Raw genomic sequence first — 12,989 nt, 5'->3', positions numbered from 1 at the left:
CGCGGTCGTCGTCGTCGTCGTCGCCGCCGCCGCCGCCGCTTCTGCAGAAGTAGCAAATGGCCATCGTGGCAAATGCGGCGAGGCACGCCCTGCCTTCGATTCCGTATGCACGAAGTGTGTGGTCTTGTTTTCCAGTCTATATTTGGTCGGTCACGTAAGAGGTTGAATGTAACGAATGGGTGGGAAAGAGCAACGGCAGCGGCTGTGTAGAACGAAAACACAAATTATCAGGGGTGTGAGCGTTTCGAGATGAGTCATATACAAGTTGCACTTGGTCGTCAGTGACTGTGTGGCCTAATAGATAAGGCGTCGGACTTCGGATCTGAAGATTACAGGTTCGAATGCTGTCACGCTCGTGTTTTATCAGTTCTGAAAAAGAAACATACCGTTTTAATGTAGCATTTGAGCAGTACGAAACCGTCTGAATGTTGCTGTTGACCATTTTCTGCTTGGAGATGCTCTTGAGCTTGAAACACACACTACAAGACCGGTGTTAACTAGCGAAATGGTCGGCAGAGTGCCGTCACCGCGAGTTTCCACTGGCACTTGCACATCTAAAACAACGTCGGAAAGTAACTCGTTCGCCTTTTGAGTCACATCAAGTATGAGTGTTAATTTTGACGCCACTAGCTCTGCAGGTTGTCATGCAATTCCTTACCTCTCAGAAATGATTATGAAATAAAAGTGAAGTACGTGACGAGTGTGACGTTAGGAAAACATTAGGCAACTTGGAGAGATTCTGTATGGGACCACCCAACCCAAACGAGTACTGTGTGACGTGCTGCCCGGCAAGTATTCACCAAAGCAGCCCGGCTAGCTCAGTCGGTAGAGCATGAGACTCTTAATCTCAGGGTCGTGGGTTCGAGCCCCACGCTGGGTGAAACGGAATTTTGTTCCGCTGCAGATGTAAATTACCGTTTTTCTGATTAACGTGATGTAATGGAAATAGCAACTTTAAACTTTGCCTACGTCTCTGTCAGTCGCAAGGAAACTGTATTTGAAGGTGAAGGTGATTTTGTAGACATGTGTGAAAGACATGTTCTGAAATGCAAGTGTTGTTGTTTGGAGAGGACATCGGTTACGTGTCAGATGTGTAGCCAAGCAGTAATGGGTCGCCATAGCTGCAAATATTAGTCGGTAATATGAAGTGTTGTCAGCTGAAGTCTGATGATCCAGACGACCGTAAGGACGAAGTACGCAAAGGTACCGCTAGGCCGCGCCTCTTTAGCTCAGTGGTAGAGCACTGGACTAGTAAACCAAGGGTCGTGAGTTCCATCCTCAAAGGAAGAAGTCGAATTTTGGAAATCAGTTGCGCGTCGTGGCCGTATAGCAAACACTATCTGTGATGACGAACAATTAGCGACATGCCTTTTATTAAGAATTACTCTCAGATGTGATTAAGGCGAATGGCGCAGATAAAGCATTTGCCAAAGCGGTTCAGCATAAGGTGGGACGAATCAGTCTGAATTACATTTTATAGATGTATTTCTCACATATGTCAGACCCTCTCGCGGTCGTCGTCGTCGTCGTCGCCGCCGCCGCCGCCGCTTCTGCAGAAGTAGCAATTGGCCATCGTGGCAAATGCGGCGAGGCACGCCCTGCCTTCGATTCCGTATGCACGAAGTGTGTGGTCTTGTTTTCCAGTCTATATTTGGTCGGTCACGTAAGAGGTTGAATGTAACGAATGGGTGGGAAAGAGCAACGGCAGCGGCTGTGTAGAACGAAAACACAAATTATCAGGGGTGTGAGCGTTTCGAGATGAGTCATATACAAGTTTGCACTTGGTCGTCAGTGACTGTGTGGCCTAATAGATAAGGCGTCGGACTTCGGATCTGAAGATTACAGGTTCGAATGCTGTCACGCTCGTGTTTTATCAGTTCTGAAAAAGAAACATACCGTTTTAATGTAGCATTTGAGCAGTACGAAACCGTCTGAATGTTGCTGTTGACCATTTTCTGCTTGGAGATGCTCTTGAGCTTGAAACACACACTACAAGACCGGTGTTAACTAGCGAAATGGTCGGCAGAGTGCCGTCACCGCGAGTTTCCACTGGCACTTGCACATCTAAAACAACGTCGGAAAGTAACTCGTTCGCCTTTTGAGTCACATCAAGTATGAGTGTTAATTTTGACGCCACTAGCTCTGCAGGTTGTCATGCAATTCCTTACCTCTCAGAAATGATTATGAAATAAAAGTGAAGTACGTGACGAGTGTGACGTTAGGAAAACATTAGGCAACTTGGAGAGATTCTGTATGGGACCACCCAACCCAAACGAGTACTGTGTGACGTGCTGCCCGGCAAGTATTCACCAAAGCAGCCCGGCTAGCTCAGTCGGTAGAGCATGAGACTCTTAATCTCAGGGTCGTGGGTTCGAGCCCCACGCTGGGTGAAACGGAATTTTGTTCCGCTGCAGATGTAAATTACCGTTTTTCTGATTAACGTGATGTAATGGAAATAGCAACTTTAAACTTTGCCTACGTCTCTGTCAGTCGCAAGGAAACTGTATTTGAAGGTGAAGGTGATTTTGTAGACATGTGTGAAAGACATGTTCTGAAATGCAAGTGTTGTTGTTTGGAGAGGACATCGGTTACGTGTCAGATGTGTAGCCAAGCAGTAATGGGTCGCCATAGCTGCAAATATTAGTCGGTAATATGAAGTGTTGTCAGCTGAAGTCTGATGATCCAGACGACCGTAAGGACGAAGAACGCAAAGGTACCGCTAGGCCGCGCCTCTTTAGCTCAGTGGTAGAGCACTGGACTAGTAAACCAAGGGTCGTGAGTTCCATCCTCAAAGGAAGAAGTCGAATTTTGGAAATCAGTTGCGCGTCGTGGCCGTATAGCAAACAGTATCTGTGATGACGAACAATTAGCGACATGCCTTTTATTAAGAATTACTCTCAGATGTGATTAAGGCGAATGGCGCAGATAAAGCCTTTGCCAAAGCGGTTCAGCATAAGGTGGGACGAGGCAGTCTGAATTACATTTTATATATGTATTTCTCACATATGTCAGAGCCTCTCGCGGTCGTCGTCGTCGTCGTTGTCGACGCCGCCGCTTCTGCAGAAGTAGCAAATGGCCATCGTGGCAAATGCGGCGAGGCACGCCCTGCCTTCGATTCCGTATGCACAAAATGTGTGGTCTTGTTTCCCAGTCTATATTTGGTCGGTCACGTAAGAGGTTGAATGTAACGAATGGGTGGGAAAGAGCAAGGGCAGCGGCTGTGTAGAACGAAAACACAAATTATCAGGGGTGTGAGCGTTTCGAGATGAGTCATATACAAGTTGCACTTGGTCGTCAGTGACTGTGTGGCCTAATAGATAAGACGTCGGACTTCGGATCTGAAGATTACAGGTTCGAATGCTGTCACGCTCGTGTTTTATCAGTTCTGAAAAAGAAACATACCGTTTTAATGTAGCATTTGAGCAGTACGAAACCGTCTGAATGTTGCTGTTGACCATTTTCTGCTTGGAGATGCCCTTGAGCTTGAAACACACACTACAAGACCGGTGTTAACTAGCGAAATGGTCGGCAGAGTGCCGTCACCGCGAGTTTCCACTGGCACTTGCACATCTAAACAACGTCGGAAAGTAACTCGTTCGCCTTTTGAGTCACATCAAGTATGAGTGTTAATTTTGACGCCACTAGCTCTGCAGGTTGTCATGCAATTCCTTACCTCTCAGAAATGATTATGAAATAAAAGTGAAGTACGTGACGAGTGTGACGTAAGGAAAACATTAGGCAACATGGAGAGATTCTGTATGGGACCACCCAACCAAAAGAGTACTGTGTGACGTGCTGCCCGGCAAGTATTCACAAAACCAGCCCGGCTAGCTCAGTCGGTACAGCATGAGACTCTTAATCTCAGGGTCGTTGGTTCGAGCCCCACGCTGGGCGAAACGGAATTTTGTTCCGCTGCAGATGTAAATTACCGTTTTTCTGATTAACGTGATGTAATGGAAATAGCAACTTTAAACTTTGCCTACGTCTCTGTCAGTCGCAAGGAAACAGTATTTGAAGGTGAAGGTGATTTTGCAGACATGTGTGAAAGACATGTTCTGAAATGCAAGTGTTGTTGTTTGGAGAGGACATCGGTTACGTGTCAGATGTGTAGCCAAGCAGTAATGGGTCGCCATAGCTGCAAATATTAGTCGGTAATATGAAGTGTTGTCAGCTGAAGTCTGATGATCCAGACGACCGTAAGGACGAAGTACGCAAAGGTACCGCTAGGCCGCGCCTCTTTAGCTCAGTGGTAGAGCACTGGACTAGTAAACCAAGGGTCGTGAGTTCCATCCTCAAAGGAAGAAGTCGAATTTTGGAAATCAGTTGCGCGTCGCGGCCGTATAGCAAACAGTATCTGTGATGACGAACAATTAGCGACATGCCTTTTATTAAGAATTACTCTCAGATGTGATTAAGGCGAATGGTGCAGATAAAGCATTTGCCAAAGCGGTTCAGCATAAGGTGGGACGAGGCAGTCTGAATTACATTTTATAGATGTATTTCTCACATATGTCAGAGCCTCTCGCGGTCGTCGTCGTCGTCGTTGTCGACGCCGCCGCTTCTGCAGAAGTAGCAAATGGCCATCGTGGCAAATGCAGCGAGGCACGCCCTGCCTTCGATTCCGTATGCACAAAGTGTGTGGTCTTGTTTTCCAGTCTATATTTGGTCGGTCACGTAAGAGGTTGAATGTAACGAATGGGTGGGAAAGAGCAAGGGCAGCGGCTGTGTAGAACGAAAACACAAATTATCAGGGGTGTGAGCGTTTCGAGATGAGTCATATACAAGTTGCAGTTGGTCGTCAGTGACTGTGTGGCCTAATAGATAAGGCGTCGGACTTCGGATCTGAAGATTACAGGTTCGAATGCTGTCACGCTCGTGTTTTATCAGTTCTGAAAAAGAAACATACCGTTTTAATGTAGCATTTGAGCAGTACGAAACCGTCTGAATGTTGCTGTTGACCATTTTCTGCTTGGAGATGCTCTTGAGCTTGAAACACACACTACAAGACCGGTGTTAACTAGCGAAATGGTCGGCAGAGTGCCGTCACCGCGAGTTTCCACTGGCACTTGTACATCTAAAACAACGTCGGAAAGTAACTCGTTCGCCTTTTGAGTCACATCAAGTATGAGTGTTAATTTTGACGCCACTAGCTCTGCAGGTTGTCATGCAATTCCTTACCTCTCAGAAATGATTATGAAGTAAAAGTGAAGTACGTGACGAGTGTGACGTTAGGAAAACATTAGGCAACATGGAGAGATTCTGTATGGGACCACCCAACCCAAACGAGTACTGTGTGACGTGCTGCCCGGCAAGTATTCACCGAAGCTGCCCGGCTAGCTCAGTCGTTAGAGCATGAGACTCTTAATCTCAGGGTCGTGGGTTCGAGCCCCACACTGGGCGAAACGGAATTTTGTTCCGCTGCAGATGTAAATTACCGTTTTTCTGATTAACGTGATGTAATGGAAATAGCAACTTTAAACTTTGCCTACGTCTCTGTCAGTCGCAAGGAAACTGTATTTGAAGGTGAAGGTGATTTTGTAGACATGTGTGAAAGACATGTTCTGAAATGGAAGTGTTGTTTGGAGAGGACATCGGTTACGTGTCAGATGTGTAGCCAAGCAGTAATGGGTCGCCATAGCTGCAAATATTAGTCGGTAATATGAAGTGTTGTCAGCTGAAGTCTGATGATCCAGACGACCGTAAGGACGAAGTACGCAAAGGTACCGCTAGGCCGCGCCTCTTTAGCTCAGTGGTAGAGCACTGGACTAGTAAACCAAGGGTCATGAGTTCCATCCTCAAAGGAAGAAGTCGAATTTTGGAAATCAGTTGCGCGTCGTGGCCGTATAGCAAACAGTATCTGTGATGACGAACAATTAGCGACATGCCTTTTAATAAGAATTACTCTCAGATGTGATTAAGGCGAATGGCGCAGATAAAGCCTTTGCCAAAGCGGTTCAGCATAAGGTGTGACGAGGCAGTCTGAATTACATTTTATAGATGTATTTCTCACATATGTCAGAGCCTCTCGCGGTCGTCGTCGTCGTCGTTGTCGACGCCGCCGCTTCTGCAGAAGTAGCAAATGGCCATCGTGGCAAATGCGGCGAGGCACGCCCTGCCTTCGATTCCGTATGCACAAAATGTGTGGTCTTGTTTCCCAGTCTATATTTGGTCGGTCACGTAAGAGGTTGAATGTAACGAATGGGTGGGAAAGAGCAAGGGCAGCGGCTGTGTAGAACGAAAACACAAATTATCAGGGGTGTGAGCGTTTCGAGATGAGTCATATACAAGTTGCACTTGGTCGTCAGTGACTGTGTGGCCTAATAGATAAGGCGTTGGACTTCGGATCTGAAGATTACAGGTTCGAATGCTGTCACGCTCGTGTTTTATCAGTTCTGAAAAAGAAACATACCGTTTTAATGTAGCATTTGAGCAGTACGAAACCGTCTGAATGTTGCTGTTGACCATTTTCTGCTTGGAGATGCTCTTGAGCTTGAAACACACACTACAAGACCGGTGTTAACTAGCGAAATGGTCGGCAGAGTGCCGTCACCGCGAGTTTCCACTGGCACTTGCACATCTAAAACAACGTCGGAAAGTAACTCGTTCGCCTTTTGAGTCACATCAAGTATGAGTATTAATTTTGACGCCACTAGCTCTGCAGGTTGTTATGCAATTCCTTACCTCTCAGAAATGATTATGAAATAAAAGTGAAGTACGTGACGAGTGTGACGTTAGGAAAACATTAGGCAACATGGAGAGATTCTGTATGGGACCACCCAACCCAAACGAGTACTGTGTGACGTGCTGCCCGGCAAGTATTCACCGAAGCAGCCCGGCTAGCTCAGTCTGTAGAGCATGAGACTCTTAATCTCAGGGTCGTGGGTTCGAGCCCCACGCTGGGCGAAACGGAATTTTGTTCCGCTGCAGATGTAAATTACCGTTTTTCTGATTAACGTGATGTAATGGAAATAGCAACTTTAAACTTTGCCTACGTCTCTGTCAGTCGCAAGGAAACTGTATTTGAAGGTGAAGGTGATTTTGTAGACATGTGTGAAAGACATGTTCTGAAATGCAAGTGTTGTTGTTTGGAGAGGACATCGGTTACGTGTCAGATGTGTAGCCAAGCAGTAATGGGTCGCCATAGCTGCAAATATTAGTCGGTAATATGAAGTGTTGTCAGCTGAAGTCTGATGATCCAGACGACCGTAAGGACGAAGAACGCAAAGGTACCGCTAGGCCGCGCCTCTTTAGCTCAGTGGTAGAGCACTGGACTAGTAAACCAAGGGTCGTGAGTTCCATCCTCAAAGGAAGGAGTCGAATTATGGAAATCAGTTGCGCGTCGTGGCCGTATAGCAAACACTATCTGTGATGACGAACAATTAGCGACATGCCTTTTATTAAGAATTACTCTCAGATGTGATTAAGGCGAATGGCGCAGATAAAGCATTTGCCAAAGCGGTTCAGCATCAGGTGGGACGAGGCAGTCTGAATTACATTTTATAGATGTATTTCTCACATATGTCAGAGCCTCTCGCGGTCGTCGTCGTCGTCGTCGTCGTCGCCGCCGTCGCCGCTTCTGCAGAAGTAGCAAATGGCCATCGTGGCAAATGCGGCGAGGCACGCCCTGCCTTCGATTCCGTATGCACGAAGTGTGTGGTCTTGTTTTCCAGTCTATATTTGGTCGGTCACGTAAGAGGTTGAATGTAACGAATGGGTGGGAAAGAGCAAGGGCAGCGGCTGTGTAGAACGAATACACAAATTATCAGGGGTGTGAGCGTTTCGAGATGAGTCATATACAAGTTGCACGTGGTCGTCAGTGACTGTGTGGTCTAATAGATAAGGCGTCGGACTTCGGATCTGAAGATTACAGGTTCGAATGCTGTCACGCTCGTGTTTTATCAGTTCTGAAAAAGAAACATACCGTTTTAATGTAGCATTTGAGCAGTACGAAACCGTCTGAATGTTGCTGTTGACCATTTTCTGCTTGGAGATGCTCTTGAGCTTGAAACACACACTACAAGACCGGTGTTAACTAGCGAAATGGTCGGCAGAGTGCCGTCACCGCGAGTTTCCACTGGCACTTGCACATCTAAAACAACGTCGGAAAGTAACTCGTTCGCCTTTTGAGTCACATCAAGTATGAGTGTTAATTTTGACGCCACTAGCTCTGCAGGTTGTCATGCAATTCCTTACCTCTCAGAAATGATTATGAAGTAAAAGTGAAGTACGTGACTAGTGTGACGTTAGGAAAACATTAGGCAACATGGAGAGATTCTGTATGGGACCACCCAACCCAAACGAGTACTGTGTGACGTGCTGCCCGGCAAATACTCACCAAAGCAGCCCGGCTAGCTCAGTCGGTAGAGCATGAGACTCTTAATCTCAGGGTCGTGGGTTCGAGCCCCACGCTGGGCGAAACGGAATTTTGTTCCGCTGCAGATGTAAATTACCGTTTTTCTGATTAACGTGATGTAATGGAAATAGCAACTTTAAACTTTGCCTACGTCTCTGTCAGTCGCAAGGAAACTGTATTTGAAGGTGAAGGTGATTTTGTAGACATGTGTGAAAGACATGTTCTGAAATGCAAGTGTTGTTGTTTGGAGAGGACATCGGTTACGTGTCAGATGTGTAGCCAAGCAGTAATGGGTCGCCATAGCTGCAAATATTAGTCGGTAATATGAAGTGTTGTCAGCTGAAGTCTGATGATCCAGACGACCGTAAGGACGAAGTACGCAAAGGTACCGCTAGGCCGCGCCTCTTTAGCTCAGTGGTAGAGCACTGGACTAGTAAACCAAGGGTCGTGAGTTCCATCCTCAAAGGAAGGAGTCGAATTATGGAAATCAGTTGCGCGTCGTGGCCGTATAGCAAACACTATCTGTGATGACGAACAATTAGCGACATGCCTTTTATTAAGAATTACTCTCAGATGTGATTAAGGCGAATGGCGCAGATAAAGCAATTGCCAAAGCGGTTCAGCATAAGGTGGGACGAGGCAGTCTGAATTACATTTTATAGATGTATTTCTCACATATGTCAGAGCCTCTCGCGGTCGTCGTCGTCGTCGTCGTCGTCGCCGCCGTCGCCGCTTCTGCAGAAGTAGCAAATGGCCATCGTGGCAAATGCGGCGAGGCACGCCCTGCCTTCGATTCCGTATGCACGAAGTGTGTGGTCTTGTTTTCCAGTCTATATTTGGTCGGTCACGTAAGAGGTTGAATGTAACGAATGGGTGGGAAAGAGCAAGGGCAGCGGCTGTGTAGAACGAATACACAAATTATCAGGGGTGTGAGCGTTTCGAGATGAGTCATATACAAGTTGCACGTGGTCGTCAGTGACTGTGTGGCCTAATAGATAAGGCGTCGGACTTCGGATCTGAAGATTACAGGTTCGAATGCTGTCACGCTCGTGTTTTATCAGTTCTGAAAAAGAAACATACCGTTTTAATGTAGCATTTGAGCAGTACGAAACCGTCTGAATGTTGCTGTTGACCATTTTCTGCTTGGAGATGCTCTTGAGCTTGAAACACACACTACAAGACCGGTGTTAACTAGCGAAATGGTCGGCAGAGTGCCGTCACCGCGAGTTTCCACTGGCACTTGCACATCTAAAACAACGTCGGAAAGTAACTCGTTCGCCTTTTGAGTCACATCAAGTATGAGTGTTAATTTTGACGCCACTAGCTCTGCAGGTTGTCATGCAATTCCTTACCTCTCAGAAATGATTATGAAGTAAAAGTGAAGTACGTGACTAGTGTGACGTTAGGAAAACATTAGGCAACATGGAGAGATTCTGTATGGGACCACCCAACCCAAACGAGTACTGTGTGACGTGCTGCCCGGCAAGTATTCAACGAAGCAGCCCGGCTAGCTCAGTCGGTAGAGCATGAGACTCTTAATCTCAGGGTCGTGGGTTCGAGCCCCACGCTGGGCGAAACGGAATTTTGTTCCGCTGCAGATGTAAATTACCGTTTTTCTGATTAACGTGATGTAATGGAAATAGCAACTTTAAACTTTGCCTACGTCTCTGTCAGTCGCAAGGAAACTGTATTTGAAGGTGAAGGTGATTTTGTAGACATGTGTGAAAGACATGTTCTGAAATGCAAGTGTTGTTGTTAGGAGAGGACATCGGTTACGTGTCAGATGTGTAGCCAAGCAGTAATGGGTCGCCATAGATGCAAATATTAGTCGGTAATATGAAGTGTTGTCAGCTGAAGTCTGATGATCCAGACGACCGTAAGGACGAAGTACGCAAAGGTACCGCTAGGCCGCGCCTCTTTAGCTCAGTGGTAGAGCACTGGACTAGTAAACAAAAGGTCGTGAGTTCCATCCTCAAAGGAAGAAGTCGAATTTTGGAAATCAGTTGCGCGTCGTGGCCGTATAGCAAACAGTATCTGTGATGACGAACAATTAGCGACATGCCTTTTATTAAGAATTACTCTCAGATGTGATTAAGGCGAATGGCGCAGATAAAGCCTTTGCCAAAGCGGTTCAGCATAAGGTGGGACGAGGCAGTCTGAATTACATTTTATAGATGTATTTCTCACATATGTCAGAGCCTCTTGCGGTCGTCGTCGTCGTCGTCGCCGCAGCCGCCGCTGCTTCTGCAGAAGTAGCAAATGGCCATCGTGGCAAATGCGGCGAGGCACGCCGTGCCTTCGATTCCGTATGCACGAAGTGTGTGGTCTTTTTTCCCAGTCTATATTTGGTCAGTCACGTAAGAGGTTGAATGTAGCGAATGGGTGGGAAAGAGCAAGGGCAGCGGCTGTGTAGAACGAAAACACAAATTATCAGGGGTGTGAGCGTTTCGAGATGAGTCATATACAAGTTGCACTTGGTCGTCAGTGACTGTGTGGCCTAATAGTCAGTTGCGAGTCAGCCGCCGAGCGGGACGGACGTGTGGCGGAGCTGGACGTCTGGCTGTAGTAAACACAGGCTGAGTCGCTGCGTTTGAGGTTAGTGGTGCTGCTAAGCCGCTATTCGTGTTGCACTTGTATTCATGAAGTTCTAGAATGAATAGGTCGAATTATTTGAGGAAAGACACAATCAAGTTTACTTTCGATCGAAATTTCGTTCGACCTAAAGCATTTGAAATTAAAGCATGGTTTATCGAAAAAGTATTGATTAACGGTGATGATGTTGTCGGAGTTTATCTCTCGTTTGTGACAAATGCTGTGTATCTGAAGATGAAAAGTCCAGAATTATGTAGTTCCATTGTGGATCGTTGCGGAGGTAGCGTGAAGTTTAATCATTCTGGTGGGAATGTGAGTGACGTTGCTGTTAGTCATGCTGGGTACGGGATTTGTACGATCAGAGTGTTTGAGCTCCCTTTTGAAATTCCGCCCGAAGAACTTAATGTTGCCCTTCGGCCTTATGGCAGAATTATTTCCAATGTGGCAGAAAGGTGGTCTGAAGCTCATATGTTTCCTGTCTTGAACGGCGTAAGGCAAATTAAGATTGAATTACAGAAGCATGTCCCCTCTTATCTTAATATTTGTGGGTATCGTGCTTTGATTATCTATGATGGGCAACCGCGGACTTGCGCTTTATGCAATTCCACGGAACACATTCGTGCAGAATGTTCACGGAGGCGTGTCCCGCAGTTACCGCGTGACGAGATGCCGAGTTCCGGCCCTGTTGTTGGTATGAAGTTGTCATACGCTGCCGCTGCTGACTTCCGCAGCCGAGGCGAGTCGGTGCCGCCTGTGCGCGGGGAGCCTGCTGCCTCGCGGGCGTTTGTCGATGATACTCCGGCTTCAAGCTCTAGATTTGCGGATGATCTGCCGATCAGCTCCGCGCCCCTCGAATCTATGCCGACGCCAACTTTTTCCAACTCTCCCACTGTGGTTGCTCGTTCTTCCGCGGACTCGGCCGAAGATCCCCAAATACCCGCAACGGAGGTTTCCTTGCGTCGTCAGGATTCCCACCAACGTGAGGATATTGCCACTAGCTTCCGAGGAGTGGACGCTCCAGGCATCCACTCTGCGGGAACTATGAACGAAGATAGCAATCTGGACATTGGTTTCACGATGGCGCCCACAGAAGACACTTGCGTCAAGGAAACCACAACGAGCGATAGTGTAGAATTGGAGACTGGGTTGCTACCAGTGGGAGCCATGGAAAAAGATGCGCCTCCTTCTGCCGTTGTGGAATGCGGTACGCGGACTTTTGTCCGAAAAAAGGAACAGGCGACGTCAGACGTATCTTCCGGTACTTCTCCTGACAGGTCGCAAACTTCATCTCCTGCTAGATCGCCGAAGAGATCTTCGAAGAAAGGCAAGAAGAGGAGATTGGCACACAAAGCAGCAGAGAGTTTAGCTCCTACATTGCGGGAAAAGTTAAAACATTTAAGGGATACTGAACGACTACGAGAACAATGCCCAGTAGCACGAGTTAACGAGTGTACTGAAGCGGAGATGAGTCGTGCCGATGCAGATGACCTTCAACAACAACCTCGCGCACCGCTTGGCGTCGCAGGTTTGCAGACCAGCACTACTATGGATTTAGACCGAACTGTCTCAGGAAAAGGACTTGATTGGGCCGATGCCCAAGACGATCGCACCGACCACGGAATGGAGATGGACCTGACACATGCTAGTGGCATTTAATTTTTTTTTAATGTCTATTTTTCTTTCTGACAGACAGAATGGAATGGTACAGACGTGACTCTGCATGGCGTATACTTCATTAGCCAATTTCTTTTACCTGCACCTATGCCAACGGAACTGACATATAATGTGACCACGATCAATATAAATCGGATTCGCAGTGACACGAAAGTCGCTTCTTTAAAAGATTTCCTTTACCAGTCGGATACTGATATAGCCCTCCTACAGGAATTTAATGTCCACAACTTTTATGTCCCAGATTTTCAAGAGATTTTAAATATTGCACCGGAAGCCACATGTGGGACTGCGATCCTTGTCAAAGATGGTATTGATGTGAAGGATATCTGTCTGTTAGAAAATGGGAGGGGCATCAGTTGTAAAATTTTTA

The 12,989-nt window shown here is 46.9% G+C and overlaps 7 non-coding genes across 7 annotated transcripts; all 7 read left to right on the top strand.

Moving 5' to 3' along the window:
- The first annotated feature begins 807 nt into the window (after positions 1–807).
- Trnak-cuu (transfer RNA lysine (anticodon CUU)) lies at positions 808–880 on the top strand. Its single transcript has one exon. It is a non-coding gene; the product is annotated as a tRNA-Lys (tRNA).
- Positions 881–2,317: 1,437 nt separating this feature from the next.
- Positions 2,318–2,390, top strand: Trnak-cuu (transfer RNA lysine (anticodon CUU)). Its single transcript has one exon. It is a non-coding gene; the product is annotated as a tRNA-Lys (tRNA).
- Positions 2,391–3,821: 1,431 nt separating this feature from the next.
- On the top strand, positions 3,822–3,894 carry Trnak-cuu (transfer RNA lysine (anticodon CUU)). The gene has a single exon. It is a non-coding gene; the product is annotated as a tRNA-Lys (tRNA).
- Positions 3,895–5,327: 1,433 nt separating this feature from the next.
- Positions 5,328–5,400, top strand: Trnak-cuu (transfer RNA lysine (anticodon CUU)). Its single transcript has one exon. It is a non-coding gene; the product is annotated as a tRNA-Lys (tRNA).
- A 1,430-nt stretch (positions 5,401–6,830) lies between these two features.
- Positions 6,831–6,903, top strand: Trnak-cuu (transfer RNA lysine (anticodon CUU)). The gene has a single exon. It is a non-coding gene; the product is annotated as a tRNA-Lys (tRNA).
- Positions 6,904–8,342: 1,439 nt separating this feature from the next.
- Trnak-cuu (transfer RNA lysine (anticodon CUU)) lies at positions 8,343–8,415 on the top strand. Its single transcript has one exon. It is a non-coding gene; the product is annotated as a tRNA-Lys (tRNA).
- A 1,439-nt stretch (positions 8,416–9,854) lies between these two features.
- Trnak-cuu (transfer RNA lysine (anticodon CUU)) lies at positions 9,855–9,927 on the top strand. The gene has a single exon. It is a non-coding gene; the product is annotated as a tRNA-Lys (tRNA).
- Positions 9,928–12,989: the final 3,062 nt, after the last annotated feature.

Source organism: Schistocerca gregaria, chromosome 8 (assembly GCF_023897955.1).
Source record: "Schistocerca gregaria isolate iqSchGreg1 chromosome 8, iqSchGreg1.2, whole genome shotgun sequence".
Taxonomy (NCBI): domain Eukaryota; kingdom Metazoa; phylum Arthropoda; class Insecta; order Orthoptera; family Acrididae; genus Schistocerca; species Schistocerca gregaria.
Note: the sequence above shows the minus strand (reverse complement) of the source record. Positions and strands in the feature narration are given on the sequence as shown.